The 5,839-nt window shown below is 33.8% G+C and overlaps 1 pseudogene; it reads right to left on the bottom strand.

Annotated features, from left to right (window-relative positions):
• Positions 1 to 408: 408 nt before the first annotated feature.
• Positions 409 to 5,803, bottom strand: LOC133297180 (disease resistance protein RUN1-like; annotated as a pseudogene).
• Between the last annotated feature and the right edge of the window lie 36 nt (positions 5,804 to 5,839).

Here is a 5,839-nt window from a genome sequence, read left to right on the forward strand (position 1 = left end):
TAAAAAGCTGCCTCAAAATGCATTGCTGTCCATCCATCTCTTTGTTCATCCAATGGTTCAGATTTGATCTTGCTTTCAAAGAATTGATCTTGCTTTCAAACTGCAGTAAAAATAATAAAAGAGAATAGTAAATCATTAGTTTATCTCTTTCTCTCTTTGTTTTACCTTTGGGCTGATTGGCACTCATTTGACCCATTACCATACACTAATATCCAGCCTTCAACTCAAATATTATAAAAACTAAGCCATTAAAAATAATCAATTTATAACTAACAGTATATCAAAAGTTTCGTCAATTTGGAGACCAAATAGTATATAGATCATCAGCATGTTTATTTAAAAAAAAAAATACAAAATTATGAACATTTATTCTCACCTTATTCTAAATGCAGTTGCCACAAGTTTTAGTTAATCACTGCAATACATGTTCTTCAATAGTTCCAGATCCTTCTCAAATACCCAATGATATCCACAATACTTCACCTCGAAGGACAAACCTCGGCCGTCACCGCAACTCATAAAATCAATTGATTGTTCCCGGGGGAAATAGAATAGCCGGATATGATCTGATTCAACCGTTACCAGATCTCCATCTAGTCATAAGACACTGTTCGCAATTAATGCATCCCCTTTATATACTGCACAGCAAGCAACTCCAATCCAATCATTGTGATGCATAATGGGAGATGCGTCTATGCTTATTGAACTACCCACACTCTGATTGTTAAACCATTTTGGTATTTCACCTCCAGGAATAACAATATCTATAACCGTAAAGGGGTTAGAGAATTCTAAGCTTGCCTGGTACCACAAACAAATTAAAGCAATGTGTTAGTTCCTTAGTTCCAACACAGATACAGAGAGTGATGTGTGAAAAGGAAGGAGTGTGTACCTGAAGGGCTTGTGTCATCCATGAAAAAATCATGCTACTGCAATGTTCCCTCTCAACTAAATTTGGGCAATTGAAAATATATAATATTAGTGGTACACTTCTTACTGGCTCGTCAATACGTGAAGGGAGCTCAGGCAAAGATGTCAAGTGCTTGCAATGCGACAAGTTTAAATACACAAGTTTGGAAAGTTCCTTCAGACTACAATTTAGTGTCACAAAATTGTTTCCCTCTAAACCAAGGTGCATTAAGCAATGTAAACTTCCAATAACATCAGGGATTTGTACTAGATCGCATAAACTTATATCAAGAAATGTCAAACAAGAGAAGCTAGGCAAGGAAGTTAATAACAAACAAGTTGGTTGGAGTGAATAGCAGTTTCAATACTTATATCAAGGTTCTTCAAATGCTCTGCTGCATGCCTTGTTAGTTGGTTATTAAACACTTTTGAACACCCTGAGAACAAGACATTCAAGAGCAGTAAGACTCACTATGTTGTTTGGCACGCTTACTAGATTTTTGCAGTTTCTCAAATTCAAGTGAGTAAGCTTTCTTAGAAGACCAATGGATGAATCGATCTCAACAAGTTTTGTACATCCTTCAAGAGTCAGCCTCTCTAGATTTGGAACCTCTCCAAAATGTGGCATCTTCATAAGATTTCTGGAGTGGCTCACATCCAGCCTTATCAAACTGGGCATTTTCTGTAAAGACCAACAAGAATAAAGATAAAAAAAAAGATAACTACTTAATTTCTTTTTGTTTTTTTAATTCATCTTCAAAATAAAAAGGAAATAAAATGAGAATTCATTTGCCTGATTTTGTTTGTATTTCTAAAATCAGAATGAAAAAGAGAATTTATAGTACCTTCTTGCCCTTCCATAATTGTTCGATGTTGCTATGCTTCAAGATTAAATGAGCAAGCTCATTAGGCTGAAAATTTGATGGCAAATGCATGAAAGGATATTCATCCCACTCAACATATCGTAATTTATTAGAAAGATAATTGAGGCTTCCTGAGAACTTCACACACTCTAGTATGAGCAATCTAAGGTGCTTCATTTTTGACAATCCTTCAACCATCAATGCTTGAGTTTCTTCTTGACCGTTCAAAACTATGGCTTCAATGTTATTTTCCTAAAGGTACTCAAAATAGAAAGAAAAATAGCTTTAAATATATATATATATATATATATATATATATATATATATATATATATATATATATATGGGCTTATCATTTCTCAAGCTGCCGGAGATAAAGTTATCTTCGGCTACTAAATTATAACCGTACAAAGATGGATCAATAGTGATAGAGGAAGAGAGAGAAAAGTGAAATCATAACCATTCAAAGGTGAATCAATACATATAAGGAAATAAATAATCAAAACGACGTAGTTTTGAGGTGACCGGAGATAAATTTATCTCAAGCAGCTTGAGAAATATTTTTTCTTATATATATATATATATTATATATATATATATATATATATATATATATATATGTATATGGGGTAGGATCATCTTACACCGGTGTAAGAATAATAAATCTTACACCAAATCTTAATCATTGATTTTCTACATCTAACGGTTAAGATTTATTAGGTCTCACTCATTAATTAATTTTTAATTCTCAATAAATCTCAACCATTGGATGCACAAAAATCAACGGTTAAGATTTGGTGTAAGATTTATTATTCTTACACCGGTGTAAGTTGATCCTATCCCTATATATATAGCTTCTAAGAAAATGAAAATACAATGTTTTCTATTTTCAAACAAATACTTTACCATTTTCTCCTCCAACATAACCTTGCAGAAATCTTTGTAGAGCCAAAGCCTGCTCCACCTTCTTGGCTCCTTGGGCGAATCTCCTCGAACTGTTTTTTTGCCTAGCTCTCGCAACAAATCATGCATTTCAACTTGAGGAAAGTCAGCATAATGATTCGAAATGGTTACGAGTGATTTATCAACGAGAACTCGTATTCCAATATTAGGCTCAAATCCACAACCATTTAGATATCTCATAACTTCATTCACCCACTTCCCATTGAAGAAACAAGCAATATCTAGAAATATTTCTTTTTCCATTTCTTCCAATCCATCATAACTGATTTGAAGCACATCCATTATATCTTTTCTTGGGTTTTCTCTCAATCTAACCAATGCACTTCTCCACTCAGAGATATATCGACCAAACAAAAATGAGCCTAATACTTTAATTGCTAGTGGAAGGCCATATAGCATAACTTAATACGTCATGTGTCAACGCTTCGCAACCTCTCCTAATATCATCACATTTGAAAGCTTTTCTACAGAATAATTTAAGAGCATCATCATGACTCAAGAGTTCAACTGTGTAAACATTGTCCACTCCATATCCTCTTAAGATATGCAAATCTCTAGACGTTATGATGATTCTACTCCCCCTTCCTAAGTATTCACGATTCACAACTAATTTCTCTAGTTGTTCAACTTGATCAACATTATCAAGAATTATAAGGGCCCTTACATGACGTAGCTTTCGTCGTATCAAATTAGCAGCCACAGAAGGATTCAATATATGAAGGTTTTCTTCATTTAGAGCTTGTCGAAGAAGTTGCTTTTGTGCATCAAATGGATCAGACTTGCTTACATCAGCAATAAAACAACGAGCATCATATTGATGAGAGATCTTATCCCACAAAACCGTAGCAAGAGTTGTCTTTCCTATTCCACCCATCCCGGTTATTCCTATGACCCGAACATCATCAACCAAGCTCAAGAGTAAAAGCTTTTCTAATTCTTTTACAGGAGATTCTATCCCAACTAAATCATTTTGAATACTTGAAATTTTCTGATCCAATATATTGATTATCTCTTTAGCAATTTTTTCAATCTCCGCATTTTGTGGCCTGAAAGTTTAAAAAAGAAAATCAACAACACCAAATCAACACCTAAAAAAACCAAAATAAAAATCATATATAAAAGACAAGATAACAGATTATTTTTCTTTGCTTTTTAATACCTGTTTTTGCAAAGCAAGTAAATTTGGGCCCAATTTGTGTGTTACCTCTTCACCAGTTTTAAAATAATGTGCTGAAAAAATAAATTAAAATTTAGTTTAAATGTTAATTATTTTAGCATTTTATAAACATATGTAAAGATTTAAGTTATTGTGTCTTTATGTATTTCTGTTAAAGTTATAAAAGGTGTATTTATGAGTTATTGTATGAAGGAAGTGAAAGGTCTTCTGCCTTTGAGAAAAATCCAGAAACATTTTCTTTTTGTCGTTTACTCTTCTTCCAACAAAATTGATACAAGAGCTTTGAAGATCTGGGAAGGGTTCTACAAGATTTAAAGAAGAGATAGTGACTCGTTCAATTATCAATCTCAGCACAGTTCATGTCCTTGCTTTTTACAGGGAAAAAGTATACTTTTTGGAGCATCAAAGTGAAGACTTTGTTTGAGTCATTAGATATATGTGTCAGATTTGATAGAAATTGGGTTTGAAGAGCCTTAATGAACAGCGATTTGGTTGAGGAGAATATTGGAGGATGTGGAAGAAAAACAAGAGGCAACAATTGAGATTTATTTGTCAACAAATTAGTGATTGCATTGGCCAAAAATCCAGTGCAACATAGCAGGTCTAAACATACAAGCATCAAGTATCATTTCTTTAGATGCAGTTGATAACAATGAGATTGTTTTGAAGTTCTACGTCAGAATCAGAAAAGCAGGTGCCAGACACTTTCAACAAGGAATTGCCCAAGGAGAAATTTTAATTGCTGAGGGAGCAACTTGGTATGGAGAATTAGACATTAAAGGGAAGAATGTTACAATATTGTGCTGAAAAAATAAATTATAATTTAGTTTAAACATTAATATTATTTTAATACTTTATAAACGGAAAACCTTTATTTAAAGAGAAAAGTGTGTCATTTTAAAGAAGGTAAAATTATGTCATTTTAAGAGAGAGAAAGAGATAGATAAAAGAGGAGAGAGAGTTGACAAAAAAAATAAAGGTGTGGGTCCTACCTCTTTGTGAGAATGAAAAGATATAAGTTGTGTCATTTAAAAGGATAAACATTTTTCCCTTATTTAAATAAGAGTAAATACCCTTTTTGGTCCCTAACAAAAAGCATGGTACCCACTTTAGTCCCTTACAAAAAAAAATTAGTCAGGTTCCTAACAAATTCAAAGTGGACCCATTTAGTTGAAATCGTGGTCCCTCACAATTTCAAAAAAGACCCATATTAGTCCCTCAAAAGGACTAAAATGGATCCACTTTGAATTTGTTAAGGACCAACTGACTAATTATTTTTTGGAAGGAACTAAAGTGAGGACCGTTTTTTGTTAGGGACCCAAAATGTATTTACTCTTTAAATAATCTTAATCAAGTTGTTGCACATGCATAAACCATCAATATCAGAGAATATTACTAACTTATCTCGCACATCCCAACCCGAGAGATTGACCACTTGTGTGAGAGCTCCTCTCCATCTTTGCAATTCCACCATCATCTCTAAATCTTGTTTGAATCGTTCTTCATGTTCTGCAAAGGCTCTCTCTTAACTTCCACTTTGTTTTCGCACCTCCGATGGATCAACATAATAGAAAATAGGCAGAACACGTTTTTCAGATACTTGAACGCAACCGAGGATCTTTGCGAGTTCACGTAAGCACCATGTTGAGGAAGCATAGTTCTTTGAGAAGATGATAATAAAAATACGAGATCCTTCAATTGCTTGTAGGAGCTCAGGTGCTATGGATTCGCCTTTCTTGAGCTTTGTGTCATCTCTGAAGGCAACAATGTTTTTTCTTTGTAGAGCACCAAAAAGATGATCAGTGAAGTTATTGCGTGTGTCTTTACCTCTGAAGCTCACAAACACATCATATTGAGATGAAGAAGTGCTTGTTGAGGATGATGAAGCCATTAAATTACAATTGCAAATGCTGAAGCAAACTTGTTG

The sequence above is a fragment of the Gastrolobium bilobum genome, unplaced genomic scaffold (assembly GCF_033153095.1).
Source record: "Gastrolobium bilobum isolate Gb01-03AN ecotype WA unplaced genomic scaffold, APGP_CSIRO_Gbil_v1 utg26728, whole genome shotgun sequence".
Lineage (NCBI taxonomy): Eukaryota > Viridiplantae > Streptophyta > Magnoliopsida > Fabales > Fabaceae > Gastrolobium > Gastrolobium bilobum.